This window comes from Amborella trichopoda, chromosome 1, assembly GCF_054954075.1.
Source record: "Amborella trichopoda isolate Santa Cruz 75 chromosome 1, AtrichopodaSantaCruz75HAP2 v2.0, whole genome shotgun sequence".
NCBI classification, from domain to species: Eukaryota; Viridiplantae; Streptophyta; class Magnoliopsida; order Amborellales; family Amborellaceae; genus Amborella; species Amborella trichopoda.
Window position 1 is genome coordinate 5,566,181 of NC_142336.1, and position 17,611 is coordinate 5,583,791.

A 17,611-nucleotide genomic window follows, 5' to 3' on the forward strand; every position below is an offset into this window, starting at 1 on the left:
AAAAACTTTAATTTCGCTGTTAAAATCATATCCTGTCCTTGTTCCGGGTTCTATTTCAAATCTCCCCCTACTTTCAAATTTCTATTGATGGGAAAATGATTTAGGAAATAGGGATATGGTTTATGCACTTTCTGTAATGTTGATGACCTATCTATGGAATTGATGGCTTCAATCTCTCACCCCACAAGTCATCCTTGATCGACAATCTATATTCAATCTTATGAGATAAACAATAGAAACCTTAGACCAAATATTATAGGGTCATATCTCTCTCATCTCTATCACACACCGCTCTCTCTCTTCTCTCACACTTTGTCTTTTAAAAGAAAAAAATAAGGCTCACGTCATTCTCTCTCTATCCTTTCTCATGTAGCTCTCCCTCCTCTCTCACCCAACTCCTTCTCTCTCTTGCTTTATCTCATATTCTCTCTCATACTTTATCTCATCTTTCTCTCTCATACTTTATCACATCCAAAGAAGATAAAAGAGGGGATACGCCTCATTCTCTAGCTCCTCAACATTATATAAAGGGATCACATCCAAAGAAGATAGAGGAGGGGCTACGCCTCATTCTCTCTCTCTCTCCTCAACATCATATAAATGGACGGGGGGGTTACGCCCTCCAATCTCAGGGTACTCTCTCCCCTATCTTACTTTGGGCTTTGGAAAAATTAGAAAGGAGATTTTTTTTTTTTTGAAGTAGTTTGTTGGGGATTAATCCTATGAGTTGCGTGAGTAAAAGGGCCCATTGAAGAGTTTGGCCGAAATTTGTTTTTCCGATTAAGATTGAACTAAGACAGTCGATCCACCGCCATTTGATGGTGGTGGCTCGATGTGGGAGGAAGACCATCGAGATCGCGTCATCGAATGGTGGTGACTCGGTGTGGTGTATAATAAGTCCGATTGAGGTAATATCTGACATTCTCTTTTGTTTCTTGCATATTTAATTATATAGTCATTATATTCTCAAGCACAAGATTTGTGATTATTTTCTTTGGTTAAAGAAAATTGGTTTAGTGTCATCAAAGTTTTAAGATCTTGTAAGGGTTGTTGTAATATGGCTACTTGTATATGATCTTTGCTAAAAGAGAAAAAAAAAAAAAGAGTGAAAGAAAAAAAAAAAAAAATCCCCAACAATATCATATTGGTCGCACTTTCAGCTGGTTCCATAAGAGACCGTGGAAGGGTATCCACTTCACTAGACGATGTAGTTTTCAAAATCGCGCCTTCTTGAAATCAAATATGCCCCAAATGAATCTCGGTTTCCGCTTAAGAAAAAGGACATTCTTGGGAGATTCTTACTCTGCATAAGCAATTTTTTAATCACTAAATAACACCCAATCTGAATCCCAAATTTGGGGATGGGGCCTCCTAAACTTAATAAATTTTTTTTAAGATTGAACAGAGATAGTCCAACATTTTACAGTCCTAAAAAAGTGTTTAGGAACTCAAATTCCTATTTCTTTTGGGAAATGAGTCCAAGCTGAATCCAAAATTTGAGGTTCAAAAAATCGTCATAAGTAGCACGCTTATCATAGGGGAATATGTGTACAGTGTGCACCTGCATGAGTATGATATACTTGCTCATGTATAACATAAAATAATTATTGACTCGTACATGGTTCTAAACATGTTTGTATATGAGAATGAGAGAGAGAGAGAGATGCATGAAGATAGGAAACAAAATTGCAAAAGGGTTTGGACTGGTGAAAAGTACCTCTCTGGCCTTTAACTGATCCCTAATATGCTGATTTAAGACCTCCACTCCGTTTGGTCCTCTCCTAATGCTTAAAAAATAGAAGAAAACAGTGAAAGACTCAATTCAGATCCAAAACTATATAAAAAAAGAGCCAAAATAGTCCTTTAGGAAAGCTATTTTCAATAAATATTATAAGGAAATGTATATAAAGAGGCTATTAACTTTTGGTACAAAAAGGCCACATTTATTCTTGTCCATCATGTTCTAAATCGGGTGCCATAAAAGAGTTATTAATTAAACTCAAAGTTCAAAAAAAAAAAAAAAAAATTCAAATGTCGCCATCCAATTTTATATTTAATGGCTATGAGTAATTGCGACATCATTCTAATAAAAATAAAAAAAAATCATTCATGAATCAGCGGGTGCAAGAGCTTGCTAACTCACTAACGTCCATCTCTATGATGGATGTTGTAAAAACTAACAGGGCTAAAATGAATTTAAACAACATAGACTTTTTCCACAATCATATTTTATATATTAAAAATTTTATTTTATTTCTTATATTCACGATCATTAATCTTAACCAAGATCATTAATCCCTAAAATTTTAAACTGAAAATCCATGATAGGTTTAAGTGGGGGTCCGCATATTACGCTCTTTACAATCTCCCACATAATTGCCTCTCTCACTATCTTCCCCTATAACATTCCTAACTTTGGGTAAATTAGGAAAAGCTAACTGAGAATAACACCAAGGACCTCTTGTGGAAGAGCATTACAAACCCCCAGAAGAAAAAAAGAACCAGCACCATATTCTCAAGACAAAGGAGCAGTGAAGAAAAAGATGAGCTCCAGACTCCCAATCTTCCTTATGCATAAGGTAGATGTTAGGTAGAATCTTTCCCCTTTTAATGAAATTGTCAAATGTAAGTATCTTATTTTGGATAGCCAACCAAATGGAAATTTGAACTTTGTGTGGAATAGGTCATTTCGACACTTGGATCACGTAAGGAAGAGACCATCGTACACGGACATTAAAAAGCAATTTATAGGCTGATTTTACTGTGAATAAACCATCACTTTAATTGTGCGCCCTATTTTTTAGTACACAAGTCTAAAATTTCATTATGATCCGATTTCTAGAAAAAAAATATTAAAATTCATATAGTGATATGCATTTTGAACCACATGATGAAGATCAAACAGCTCCCATTCCACCTATAATACTATTCAGTATAGCAGCCCAATTATTATCAGCCTTTTCCAAAGATAAATGGTCTCTTTGTGTACTTTTCGATGTATTAAACTCTCTTGCAACTTAACATTCTGGTATTTTTTTGGAACCTTAATTAGATTGCTTGATTTCTTACTTTCTCGGTTTCTAACTTTGATGGAAGATTTGGAATATAAAATAACCTAAATACCCTTAAAAATGATAGGGGTAATTTGTTCATTTTAAATTATTGAAAATAAATTTTTTTTATATTTTATATGGTGCGCAATAGTGTTAGGTATATATACCCAAAATTTCATCTCAATCAGATTTATAAAAAAAAATTAAATTCATATGGCAATATGTTTTCTGAACCACATGATAAAAATATGACGACTCCCATTCCACCTATATTACTATTCATTATAACTGCCTAGCTATTGTAAAGTTTATTCTTTATCTTTATTTACAAGGTAGTCATAATCACTATTAAACTTAAACTTTTAAAATGGGTGGTTGTAAAATTGTCATTGAATAGATACAAAGTTAAAAAAAAGAAAAAAAATATTCGAACTTCATGACTCATCCAAAACCATCCAACTTGACATCTAATGAGTGGGAATAGTTGTAACCTCCTTGTAAAAAAGATAAGTGATCTCTTTGTAGATAATCCTATTATGTATTTAATACTCTGTTTTGTTTTTATGGGTAGTTTTGGAAACTTAAGTTTGCCATGCTTTTTATTTGTTTTCATGAAAGCGTAAGAAGTACATAATGGCAAGGCAAAGCCTTCTTTACAGAGTTTTGGTAAAAAGTATGCTTGTCCTTTTTCTTCTACTTCTTGGGGTAAATGGATTTCTCTCATGGTTTTCCAACTTTGGCTGTAATTCTATTATGTTTGATGAGTGCAAACCCTTTTTCTTTTTTTTTAATAGGAAAATGGTTTGATAGTGTTGCACTCCTATTAAAATAAGTAACGCTTCACCTAATAACTCATCGAAAATTGTAATTCAAGCATTGAAAAACATTTCTATTGGTCATCTCGACTTGAACGATTATGAGAAAAAATAGGATTTTAAACCTAAAAAATAGTGTATATTTTAACAAATTATCTAAACCGTCTATTTCTCCCTAAAATAGGTGTTCAAAGATCCTCAAGATCTGTAAGATTTGTTGAGTTTCAAAATTTATTGTCAATGTTGAAAATTGATTTTAGAACCATCATGAAGATTTTTGTTGCCTAAGTCCTTTCTAGATGAGGATTTGATGTGAAACTTTATTTGATTTTCATAAAGGCTAGGCCTTATAGAAACTTCATTGGTTTTATAGTTCTTTCGTTGAAGGGCACAAATTCTATGAGTCCATTTAGAAAGTTTCATAAAGCCTAGGCCTTATAGAAACTTCATCGGTTTTATAGTTCTTTCATTGAAGGGCACAATTTCTATGAGTCCATTTAGAAATTTTCATAAATCCTAGGCCTTATAGAAACTTCATCGGTTTTATAGTTCTTTATTTGAAGGGCACAATTTCTACAAGTACATTTAGAAATGAGTCACCTTCTAAAAATCTATTTTTGCAGTGGACTTTTGGACTTAATTTTTAAAGACATGTAATCTCTAACATGGAGACCATGAAAATAAAAAAATAAATAAAATTTAAAAGTTAGAAAGAATAATTATATTAAAAAAACATTGGGACCTTTAGTTTCAATTAGTTTTAGATAGACCACCTATTTGCATCTACTTTTAAGATGGATGCTTTATACCTTGGGACCGCATAGAAATGCGGCCTAGCCCGCATGAATCAATTTTCTTTCACTGAATGTTGTGGAAGTATAATTGGACTTATCTGTGATTAATATTGTTTATTGGTTTTAGTCATAAGATAGTTTTGGTCTAACTTAAAAAAAAAAAAAAAGATTATTTTGGGCTGGTAGAATTTTGCCTTCAAATTGAGTTTATCTGGATGTTTGGGTTCAAAGAATGCCCATTGTATACTTGAATGAAAGTACATGGAGACTGTCCACATTGAGATTTGTTTGCTAATATGACCAATTAATCTCCGTCATCCATCTTCCACAATGAGTGGTGAATGCTCTCTTGGTGTACCCTGCTATTGTATGGTATACTTTCATGTAGCACAGGAAAACTTTTCAATTTCTAAGAGCGTATAGCATGGTCCCGCGGGGGCATGCAGTCATTTCACTTTCTTAAGAGGTCATTATAGCAAGGACGCAATCAGCATGCGACCAGCCCGCATAATGTAGAAATGCGGGCTTGGCAATAAATAAATATTTTAAATATAATTTGATCCTAGGCCTATATAATCTTTAACATGGAGATCATGAATACGAAAACAAAAAAAAAAAAAAATTGAAAACTAAAAATAATAATAATATTAAAAAAACATTTGTACTGGTAGTTACAATTATTTTTAGAGAAATTTACGTACGGACCATATTAGGGGGTCAATTACAAAATGGGATCACATTTGTCCTAAATTACGGGCGGCACTCCCCTCCCTTGCGGTGTTTTTTTTTTTTCCGAAGCTACCCTTCTGTTCAGTAATGCGAATACTGGATAAGTGGGTTTATACTGTGCAAAGCAAAACAATTGCCTGGTGTTTGAAATATGGGACAACAAGCCCTCTCTCCCTCCAAACATCGTGACTTTATTTTTTTTTTTAAATAATGCAGTTGGTCCTTGGTTTACCAAGTTTCCAGCAAACATCGTGGCTTTGCATTTTTTTATATAATGCAGTTGGTCTTTGGTTTACCAAGTTTCCAGCAATCGAAATCCGGGAACTCAGGTCATAGTGGGTCAGATCCAGGCTAACAAAAATGGAGAGATTTCCTAAAGTTTCCAGGAATTATACCTGAAAATCTATGGTATGAGAGGTTTAAAGTCCCATAAATTTGGCTTAGTTTACCGATTTCTTTTGGGATTGAACCATTAAATTGGTTATCTGAAAGGTCTAGGTGGGTCATATTGGTGAGGTTCCCGATGGCCGAAAAAAAATTTCTAGCAAAGTAGTTCTGGCGAAGGATTAATAGGCGGAGGTGGGAGAGCGCGCCTATCTCAGAGGGGAGGTAGCCAGAAAGTGAGTGGCCAGAGAGTGAGATATCTGCAGCTTGGCCGGAAATGCACTGGACTCCAGCCCAAGGGTGTGGGGTTTCGTTCCCGGATGAGAGAACATCGTTTGGGTCGTTGGCAATGGTGGATTTGAAGGCGAGGAGAGAGAGACCTTCACGGTTTAGAAAGATAGAGAGAGGGAAGGGGGTATAGAAAGAGGAGAGAGAAGAGGCAATGAAGGAGGAGGCTCATTTTGTAGTTTTTTATGTTAATTTGAAAAGGCATTTCTTTTCCTTCTTGGGTTTGTCGTGGAAGTGAATGAAGTAATGGAGATTGGATTGCCAGTTCTGTTTGCAGGTCGTTTTGGATTCATGGAGTATGAAAAAGAAAAGAAAAACGAGAGTACCTTTCTCTCTCTAGCTCTCTCTCCTTTTTGGGAAATTGTAGAGAGAGGAAAGCAGCAGTTAATTGTTTGAGGTCTTGTCTGCAAGAGAGAGAGATGGTTGGGGGGGAGAGAGAGCATGATATAGAAGGGTGCGAGAGAGAAGGCTTGGTGGTACTGATTGGAGAGAGAGGGATTGTTGGTTTTGGAGAGAGAGAAGGCTTGTTGGTTCGGGGATACCATATAGGTGTATGATATTTCAAATACTGGATATCTGTTTTGCTTTGCAGTGTATAAACCTCACATGTTCGGTATTCGTATTACCGGACATGGTGTAACTTGAGGAGAAAAAAAAAAACACCGCAAGAGGGAGGGGGTGTCGCCTGTAAATTGAGACAAACATGATCTCATTTTATAATTGATCCCCCAATATGGTCCGTATGTAAATTTCTCTTATTTTTAGATGGACCAACTATTTGCATATCTTTAAGATGGATGCTTTGTACCTTTAGACCGCATATTGTAGAAATGCGATCCAACCCACATGAAATAATTGTTTTATAACAAGGGTAACAAATAGGGATAAAAAATTGGTGGCACTTAAAAGAAATAGGTTAGGCAGTGCTATGGGTCCACAATGTTTGTTTGGACCCACAAGTCAAACTCATGATTAGGGGATATTGAGATGGATGAGTGGCAAGACAAAAAGGGATAATTTGGAAACAAATTAGGTGTGGCACCAATAGGATAATATTGCTAGTACCGATATGTATCAATATGGATACATGTTAGTATTGATATCTATCTGTATAGATATCTCTGGATAAGTTTATATGCCCTTGATATATATGATAGATATAGATATCTATCCATGACTGTTACGGGCCATATATTTATATGATCCTTGTTTAATTTTTGATATAATCAATATACATAGAGTTCTTTGCATATCATGGTATCAAAACTCCTCAACCTCGGATCTGGGCTACTCAAATCTGAGGTTGTCGTAGTCTCTTTGCCCGTCCTATCCGCATCGAGGCCTCAAATTCGTTACGAAAATTTCATGTCGTTTTTTTCTCAACCTCAAATCCGAGCTCTACCGCCATTGAGTTGTTTTAGCTATTTCAACTCATTGCCCCGTCAAGGGCTTTGAATTTGTAAGCTTTTTGGTTCACTGCTCCAGGATCGTGAAACCAATACGTGCAAAAAAAAAAAAAAGTTTTTTTATTGTGGAGCCTTCCCTTTAAAACTACTTCCGTGCAATATGCTTCTGTTTTTTTTGCAAATCAACCTGTGCCAAAAAAAAGGGTTTGCAAAAGCTTTTTTTGCAAATTGAGCTGCGACAACCTTTTGAAAGAACTCCAGACCATCCACTTGCTTCTTGAAGTCCGTGCTCAGAAGTTGTTTGTGCAAGTCTATAAATTTGTTCCAACCGTGGTTCCTCAAATTTATGTTTACATAAAATCTTGAGCAGCCACCATAGCATCCTGTTTGGAAACCTTTGTTTGATTACCTCTCAAGGTCACAACTTTTTATTTGAAAGAGAGAGAGAGAAGAGGAGGGGAGAGAGAGAGTTGTTATCCTATCAAGATCTCAGTCTAAAGAGAAAGAGGGAGTTGGTTGTTGCCCTGCTGAGATCGTAGTAGAGAGATCTTTGTGATCTCACAGTTTAGAGAGAGTTGGTTGCTGCCCTCCTTGTTGCTACCTTTATGTGATCTGAAAGTCATTTTCCATTGCCCATTGCTTTAAGTAATATGGCTCCCCTCTAATGCTGGACCTTTGTGCCGGATCTGAAACGTTCTAAATCCACATATGAAAATAGCCTCAATAAAACAACCACTGAGTTATGTTTCGACTCTCCATCAAGTCGTGTTTCGACTCTCCGTCTAGTCGTGTTTCGACTCTTTGTTGAGTCGTGTTTCAACTCTCTGTCGAATCGTATTTCGACTCTTTACCAAGTCGCATGTCGACTCTTTGCAAAACAGCCACTGAGTCGTGTTTCAACTCTTTGCAAAATAACCATAAGTGAACCTTTGATTTGAGCCCTTTTGTCTCTGTATTGGCATGAGAGCTATTGAACCTGTCTCGGATCCATACCAAGTCCTTTTGGCTCTTCCAAGTGCCATTCTGTTTTCTCAACTGTCTCGACTGCTTTTCTATCTCCGGTGAAGATATGAAATTTTTGTTTAATTGCACGAGCCTGCTTTGGTATGGTTGTCTGTTCCTGAGGCCGCTGATTTGTCATTGCTTGAGCTTGTTGATCAGCCGCTTCTCCATTGTTGTTTTCTGTGCTTGTTGATCAAATAATTTGAGCATGGCAATCACTACTTCTATTGGTCAAGCTATGTACCTGAAGATCCAACTACTCATTTCTACAACTTAGTATTCAAACTCCAACTGCTCTCTCAAAGCATCTTGAGTTTGAGGGGGGTGTTAGTACTGATATGTACCAGTATAGATACATGTTAGTATGGATATGCATCAGTATGGATATCTATCTATATCAATATATATCTCTTGATAAGTTTAGGTACCCTTGATATATATAGATAGCTATCTATGACTGTTACTGGCCATATATTTTTATGGGTCTTATTTATTCTTTGATATAATCAATATACACAGAGTTCTCTCATATTATGAGATTCTATCAAAAATGACTATGAAACCTTTTTACCCCGTGTTTCTGTCCCACCTGCCCGACTTGCTGACTATGAAATCTTTTTACCTCTGCACCAGACATATTGAAGTTGATTGCCACTACGTTCGATAAGAATATTTGTCGGGCACACTTTATCTGCCCTATGTCTCTTCTGTTGCTCAACTTGTGACTCCTTTACCAAATCTCCTTGTGGACTTCTCGCAGTTTGTTTCTAAACTCTCCATTATTCCTTTTAAATCATCTCAACTTTGAGGGGGAGTGTGAATAAATATAGCGAGTTGTATTGCATGGGCACAATGCACAATTGCATATTAAAATTATATAAAAACTGTATCTTATTTATTTAGCAACTATTAACTATTTATTGTATTTACATGCAATCCTTCTTTATAAATCCACCATTGTAACATCAATTTTATCAATGAAGAGACACAATATTCTCACAATCTAAAAGCCATCTAAATTTTTCTCTGCCCATTTTTGGCACAGTAGTTCATGGGGGACATTGTGTTGCAATTTGCAACTTCTTGACCATCAAGAAATAAGCCCAAAATCCCAATCTTAGGCTGCTTTTCATTTTTTAAAAAAAATATTATTGTTTGGGGGTGTTTTGATGCAAATAAAATCACACCAGAGGTAGTTGCTATGAGTATGGGTCACAAAACTAGATTACAATCCCAGGCAGGTGGAACCATGGATTTCAGACGTTTTAAGCAGTCCCATGTTACTCCATAAGTGGGGGGAAATATGATGATAAGTCCAAATGGTGGCCTAGTAAACACAATGTGTAATGTGTAGTGTCGACCGGCCTAAATAAGTCCCCAACATAATAACTATTGGAATATCACATGAATCATTGGAACTGGATACAGTTCGTGAATAGAGTTTGTAACTGGGCCGAAACTTTTTAAACCTCCAACAAATGAGGAAAATAAGTCTCAAGCAACAATGATGAGGATCGGCACCTGTTGCATGGTCAAACTGGTGAATGGATGGTCCAAAAATGAGCATGGTCAAACCTACTTTGAACTCATTTAAGGGTTCCAAACTATAATCTAAGGTGCCACCAAGAAATCCTCCAAAAATCAAATCAATCCGATATCATATGGCCGAGATACACAAATTTGAAGACCATTGAAGGAGCAAAATCTAGGCCCAAAATGACTCCATATTTGCAAAGAAACACTTAGAAGCCTAAATTTTTATTAAGAAATCAACTATGTTGAAAAACTCATTTTCCAAATTTGAACTCGACCCAATATCAAGAAGCTCCATTTTTTGAGGTATTCTTTGGCAGACCATCAACGGACCACCATACTTTTATAGAAAGTCCACATTGTAGTTGTAGCCTAACAGATCATGAGCAAGCAATGAATATTCAATTATATCTCATGATCCCATGGCCGATAAGCCCATTTTTTCGAGGTATTCTTTGGCGGACCATCAAGGGGCCACCATACTTTTGTAGAAAGTTCACGTTGTAGGTCCAGCAGTTCATGAGCAAGTAATGAGTTTTATTATTCCCAAATATTCAATTATATCTCATGATCCCCATGGCCGATAAGCCCATTTTTTGAGGTATTCTTTGGCGAACCATCAAGGGGCCACCATACTTTTGTAGAAAGTCCACATTGTAGTTGTGGCCTAGTAGTTCATAAGCAAGTAATGAATTTTATTCTTCCCAAATATTTAATTATATCTCATGATCCTCATGGTAGATAACTCGTATTTTAATATACTATTCTCCATCCAAAGAGCTTTCTATGGATATAGATGTCTATGAGGTTCCTAACACGGATCATAACTAGATTGAAGAAAAAATGTAGAAGATCAAAAGTGAGTTCATGTGTCTTAATCCCCATGGCCTTGATCCATTTTTTCATCATATGCTCCAATCCGCGAAGCATTTTAAGCTGAAATTTTATAGATAAGTTTTTCACTCAACCCCCTAAACATCTATATAATTTATTTTCGGGTTTAAAGCCGAATTGGGGATAAATCATAGATAGAATCTGTCCAAAATATGGAGATTGCGGACTTCTAAAAAAATGGTCAATAAAATTCTCAGAGTTTTTAATCTAAATTTATTCCCAAATGATTCCTCACAGTTTCATTGTGACAGATCGTCAATAAAGCGTGAAATTTGAGAGAAGCACGCCAAACGTACAAATTTGATTCTTACTCTTTCAAATATTTGAGCTTTTAATTTAAAATTATTAAATATGATGATAACAAGATGTCGTACAAAATTGTGGAATAAAAGTGAGCAAAAATCGAGGAAAAATGCATCAAACATTGAGAAATTGGAAGGAGGACCGAGAGAGAAGATGCCCAAGGGCAAATGCAGTATATTATTTCAAATTTGGACCCTCCAAATTGGTCATTTTTCAATGCTGAACCAACTTTTGATAATCTACGAATGAGAAACTTACGAACCCAATCTCTCTTTTACCCTAACGCTGGTGTGATAAACAAATCAAAGTTCTTAAAGTACCTTTACTCAAATACCCAAATTATAAAATTACCCCAAAAAGTCACATATTTCAAAAAGTTCCATAATTGGTCGATCACAATTGGCTCTAACACAGCCAAACGTACTCATCCACCGATGCAAACCCAGGAACGGAATTGGTCAATCACTTCCCTATCTCGAGAATTGCTGGAAAGCATAGCAGCGGCACCTTCAAGTCCCGATGCCATAAAACGGATAGGCACAGGGTGGCCATCTAACCACCCTACGCGTCCAGTCCCCAACATTTATCTCGCGAGTCCCATAAAGGACACCTCTTATGTTATTTCAAAAACCGTTGAAAAATCAAAACATGACAAAACTGATAATAATGAAAAAGAATTTTAAAAAACGGCGAACACTCAAGATAGTCGGATAATGGTGCACAATATCCAAGATGACGAATTAAATGACCAAGACGAAGATCAAGAGAGCCAAGAGTCTGAAGAAATCCCTCAACCTGAGGATCCGAGTGTGTTTTGACTATAGAGACCTCAACAAAGCATGCCCAAAGGACAATTTTCCATTACCAAATATAGATGCCTTAGTCGACAACACTGCGGAGCATGAGATTTTATCATTCATGGATGGCTACTCAGGTTACAACCAGATCTTCATGGCAGAAGAAGATCTGACCAAGACTTTGTTCATAACGCAATGGGGAACTTACTGCTACAAAGTCATGTCCTTCGGCCTCAAAAATATAGGGGCAACTTATCAACGGGCAATGATTAACATCTTCCACGACTTAATGCACAACATTATGGAAGACTATGTCGACGGCATTCTGGTGAAGTTGAAGACCAGGCCTGATCATCTCACCAACTTGATAACCATTTTCGAAAGGCTCTGAAAACATCAACTCAAACTCAATCCGCAAAAATGTGCCTTTGGGGTTGAATCCGTAAATTATTAGGCTCTATAGTAAGCCAAAGGGGTATTGAGATTGACCTGTTCAAAATACGAGCCATTACTGAAATGCCCTCTCCCCAAGACATCAAAGAAATTCATGGGCTGCAAGGTTGCGTACAAGCCATAAGGCATTTCATCTCACAACAAGCAGACAAGTGCGCTCCGTTTAATAGACTACTCAAGAAAGATACCCCATTCATATGGGATAATGAGTGCCAAAAAGCGTTTGATCAAATCAATGAGTACCTCACAAAACTTCCCATCCTTAGTTCTCCTAGTCCAGACAAACCCCTTGTTCTTGTACGTGTCAGTGAGAGACAAAACCATGGGGGCAATGTCAGAGAATACAATAACCATGAAAAAGAACAAACGATATACTACCTCAGCAAGACTATGGACTATGATACAAGATACGCGAATGTGGATAAGCACTGCTTGCCGCTTGTGTGGGCCATACAGAAGTTAAGACACTACGTCATATCTCATTCAGTCAAGCTCATCCAAAAAATAGACTCACTCAAGTACATATTGGAGAGACCAGTCTTGAACGGACGTTTGACGAAGTGGATAATGCTATTGAGCGAGTTCGAGATCGAATATATTACTCAGAAATCGATCAAAGGACAAGTCAGTGCTGACCACTTAGTTAAACAAGCACTGCCAGATAACACTCCTGTCAACACGGATCTCCTTGATGAGAACATCTTCACAATTGAGGAATCAATTTGGGAGCTATACTTCGATGGTGCAATGAATGAATACGGGTCAGGTATATGAGTCATATTATGCTCACCCGAGAAGATTTAATGCCAACAGCCATCAGATTGAATTCCCATGTAACAATAACGTTGCTGAATATGAAACCTTAATAGCCGGGTTCGAGAATGTCATGGGAATGAAAATCCAACAAATACGAGTGATTGATGACTCCTTACTCGTCATAAACCAAGTTCAAGGGATTTGGAAGGTGAAAGGAGAAAAACTCAAGCCCTATTAAGAAAAGGTGGAAAAGATGATCCCATATTTCAAGAAAATCACCTTTAAGCATGTAACTAGGGGAAATAATCAGTTCACCGACGCCTTTGCGACCCTTGATTCAATGGTTGATATTCCTTCAAAAATCATCATGAAGTCGTTCTATATCAAGAACAAACATGATCCTTTCCCACCAAGGATCGAAGAAGAAATAGAGCAAGAAAATGAGAACGATGGGGAAGTATCTGTCGTGGCTTTAGATGCGCCAGTTACGACAAAACCATGGTTCCACGATGTTCTGTCATTGCTGAAAGATGAGTTATACCCTGAAGGAGCCATCAAAAAGGAGAAAGAAGCCCTTCGAAGGTTTTCTATGGGATTCTTAGAAAGAGGTGATCTCTTGTTCAAAAAGTCCTTCAATGACATCATTCTATGTATCTTGATCAGCCAGAGATTGACCAAGTACTGACAGAGTTACACAATGAAGGAGGTCATTCTGGCGCAATCGCCTTAGCTCAGAAAATCAGGCGCCACGGCTATTACTGGACCACCATGGTTGAAGATTGTTGGAAGTTCGTAAAGATGTGTCCCAAATGTCAACTTTATGGAGACCTCATCCATGCACCGTCCATACCACTCAACTCAACACCACCTGTATGGCCTTTTGCCATATGGGGTCTTGATATCATCGAAATAATCTCGCCAAAAGCCTCAAATGACCACCGTTTTATATTAACGGTTATAGACTACTTCACCAAACGGGTAGAGGCTGCATCATTTGTCAAAATTGAGGGACAACATGTTGTCCGTTTCATAAAGAACAATATTGTATTAAGGTTCGGTGTTGCTAAGTCAATCATTACTGACAATGGATCCAATCTAAAAAATGAAAAGGTCTCTACTGTGTGCAAAAAGTTTAGAATAACATAGAAATTCTCCACACCTTACTATCCTCAAGGAAATGGACAAGCAGAGGCCACAAACAAAAAACTTCTCAAAATTATAGACATAATAATAGAAGGTGGCAATGATTGGCACGAAAAGCTAAATGACGTGCTATGGGCCTACTGGACAATTGAGAAGACTCCTACTGGCATGACCCCGTACTCATTAGTGTATGGTATGGAAGCAGTGTTACCCATTGAAGTTGAGATATCGTCTCTCTGAGTGCTTATATATAAAGATTCAGATGATAAACAAAAGATCGAAGCACGAATCGCTGCCCTCGTTAATTTGGATGAAAGACGACTACGAGCAACATAAAATATTGTTGCTTACCAGCGTAGAATGGAGAGGGCATACCAAAGTAAAGTTGTTCCTTGACAGTTCAAGGAAGGGGACATGGTACTCAAGAAAATCTTCGACACTCCTACAAACCCAAACCCTTTAAGCAAGTTCAAACCTAATTGGGAGGGGTCATTCATAGTCACCCGAGTGCACGCAGGCAATTCTTATAAGATCAAGAATCAGGAGGGGTACGAGCTCAACAACCTCATCAATGCGATGTATCTTAGAAAAGAGTGGTAAAATCCTAAAAAGGCATCACAAAAAAAAAAAAAAAACAAAAATGGACGTGGTGAAAACTTGAAAGGGCATCACGGGTAAAAAAACAAAAAACAAAAAAAAACTTCAAGAATGAGCTTCTGATTCAAAAACACTTAAGTACAAACAAGTACTTGCAAGTTCCAACAATACGGCACATTCCGACCCTGAGGACGAAGACTCCTCCTAAAACCTACAGATTCCCAATAGAAAAAACTCAGAAAGATGGGGGAGCGTGATATGAATGAAAAACCGAAATGACTTCGACGAATCCTAGAAGAACATCGAGACCTCTCTAAGATGGAAGCTCAGTAAGAATACAAAGAACTCTTCATGGACCCGCGAAACACAAGATGAAAACTCCAAAGATAAAAAGACAACTTCGAGACTTTTGAGTCCTCATGATCCTACAAGGAAATCCTTTCATCATCTTTAGGTAAATATAATAAAGAAAATGACCACCAAAAGAGCCACATGAGGCAAAACTGTAACGCCCGTCCCTTTTGAGAAATAAGTCCAAGCTGAATCCAAAATTTGAGGTCCAAAAATTGTCATAAGTAGCACGCTTATCCTAGGGGAATATGTGTACAGTGTGCTCTTGCATGAGTATAATATACTTGCTCATGTATAACATAAAATAATTATTGACTCGTACATGGTTCTAAACATGTTTGTATATGAGAGAGAGAGAGAGAGAGAGAGAGAGAGAGAGAGAGAGAGAGAGAGAGATATGCATGAAGATAGGAAACAAAATTACAAAAGGGTTTGAACTTGTGAAAAGTACCTCTTTGGCCTTTAACTGATCCCTAATATGCTGATTGAAGACCTCCACTCCGTTTAGTCCTCTCCTAATGCTTAAAAAATAGAAGAAAGCAATGAAAGACTCAATTCAGATAAAAAACTATAAAAAAAAAGAGCCAAAATAGTCCTTTAGGAAAGGTATTTTCAATAAATATTACAAGGAAATGTATATAAAGAGGCTAGGCCACAATAATTCTTGTCTATCATATTCTAAATCGGGTGCCTGTAAAAGTGTTATTGATTAAACTCAAAGTTCAAAACAAAAAAAAATTTCTCGAATGTTATGACACACCCCAAGCCATCCAATTTTATATTTAATGGGTATGAGTAATTGTGACATCATTCTAATTAAGATAAAGAAAAGTCATTTCATTCATGAGTCAGCTGGTGCAAGAGCCCGCTAACTCACTAACGTCCATCTCTAAGATGGATGTTGTAAAAACTCACAGGGCTAAAATAAATTTAAACAAAATAGAATTTTTTCGTAAATTTGATGAAAGAGACTACGAGCAATACAAATATTAGTGCTTACCAGCGTAGAATCGAAAGGTCATACCAAAGTAAAGTTGTTCCTTGACAGTTCAAGGAAGGGGACATGGTACTCAAGAAAATCCTACACACTTCTGCAAACCCACACCCTTTAAGCAAGTTCAAATCTAATTGGGATGGGCCATTCATGGTCACCTGAGTGCACGTAAGCAATTCTTACAAGATTAAGAATCAAGAGGGCTGTCAACGCATCAATGCGATGTATCTCATAAAATACTACCATAACAGGCTCAAAAGAGTGGTGAAAACTTGAAAAGGCATCACAAAAAAAAAAAAATGGACGTGGTGAAATCCTGAAAGGGCATCACGGGTTAAAAAAAAAATCTCCAAGAAGAACTTCTGAATAAAAAATACTCGAGTACAAACAAGTTCCAACAATACGGTACAAGCAGACCCTGAGGACGAAGACTCCTCCTAAACCCTATAGGTTCTCAACATAACTAACTCAGAACTATGCGGGAGCATGATATGAATGGAAAACCGAAGTGACTTCGACGAATCCTGGAAGAACATCGGGACCTCTCCAAGATGGAAGCTCAGCAAGAATCCAGAGAACTCTTCATGGACCCGCGAAACACATCTTGAAAGCTCCAAAGGTAAAAAGACAACTTCGAGACTTTTGAGTTCTCACGATTTCACAAGAAAATCCTTTCATCATCTTTGGGTAATATATAATAAAAAAAATGACCAAGGGGTCACATGTGGCAAAACTGTAAGACCCGTCCCTTTTAAAAGCGATTTTTCAATTTGTTTGTTAAAACCCTCCATTTCCAAAACCTTTTTAGAAAGGGCTTCCTCCATCACTATAAGAGGTTAAACTGTTAGTCGATCTGGCCTCATTCTCGAAGCCAATTTCCTATGCCTGTTATGAAGGCTTGAAACTAGCCAGGCACTCCATGGTTGTATGAGTATAACTACTAACTACGACATATGGGAGATGAGTGAACCTCGCTAATGATGATATTGGCTAGTCTGGGAGCGTTTTTCTCTCAACTGAATCCCCTGAGGCAAAATGAGGCAAGCTCATCCCCGTGTGTGTGTACGATATCTCAAAGTCCAATTCGGAAAATGTCAAACTCGTGCGACGTAAAAGAGCCAAGACAGGATAAATGTCAACTCGTGTGACATAAAAGAGTCGAGACAGGATAACTGTCAAACTTGTGCGATGTAAAAGAGCCGAGATAGGATAATCGTCAAAGTTGTGCGATGTTAAAGAGTCAATACAAGATAAACGTCAAACTCATGCGACGTAAAAGAGTCGAGATAGGTATCGTCTATCCCCGTATGACGTGAAAA

At 37.3% G+C, this 17,611-nt stretch overlaps 1 protein-coding gene across 3 annotated transcripts in view; it reads left to right on the plus strand.

The window, feature by feature from the left end:
- The first annotated feature begins 516 nt into the window (after positions 1-516).
- LOC18426130 (myb family transcription factor PHL7) overlaps positions 517-17,611 on the plus strand; it is a 44,359-nt gene continuing 27,264 nt past the window's right edge. The window contains exon 1 of one of the 3 annotated variants that reach the window (XM_088858783.1): positions 517-633. The gene's annotated coding sequence lies outside the window, so the exon portion shown is untranslated. Of the gene's footprint in view, positions 909-17,611 lie in introns of all 3 variants that reach the window. The other 2 variants (XM_020662325.2, XM_088858766.1) reach the window with 2 other exon arrangements.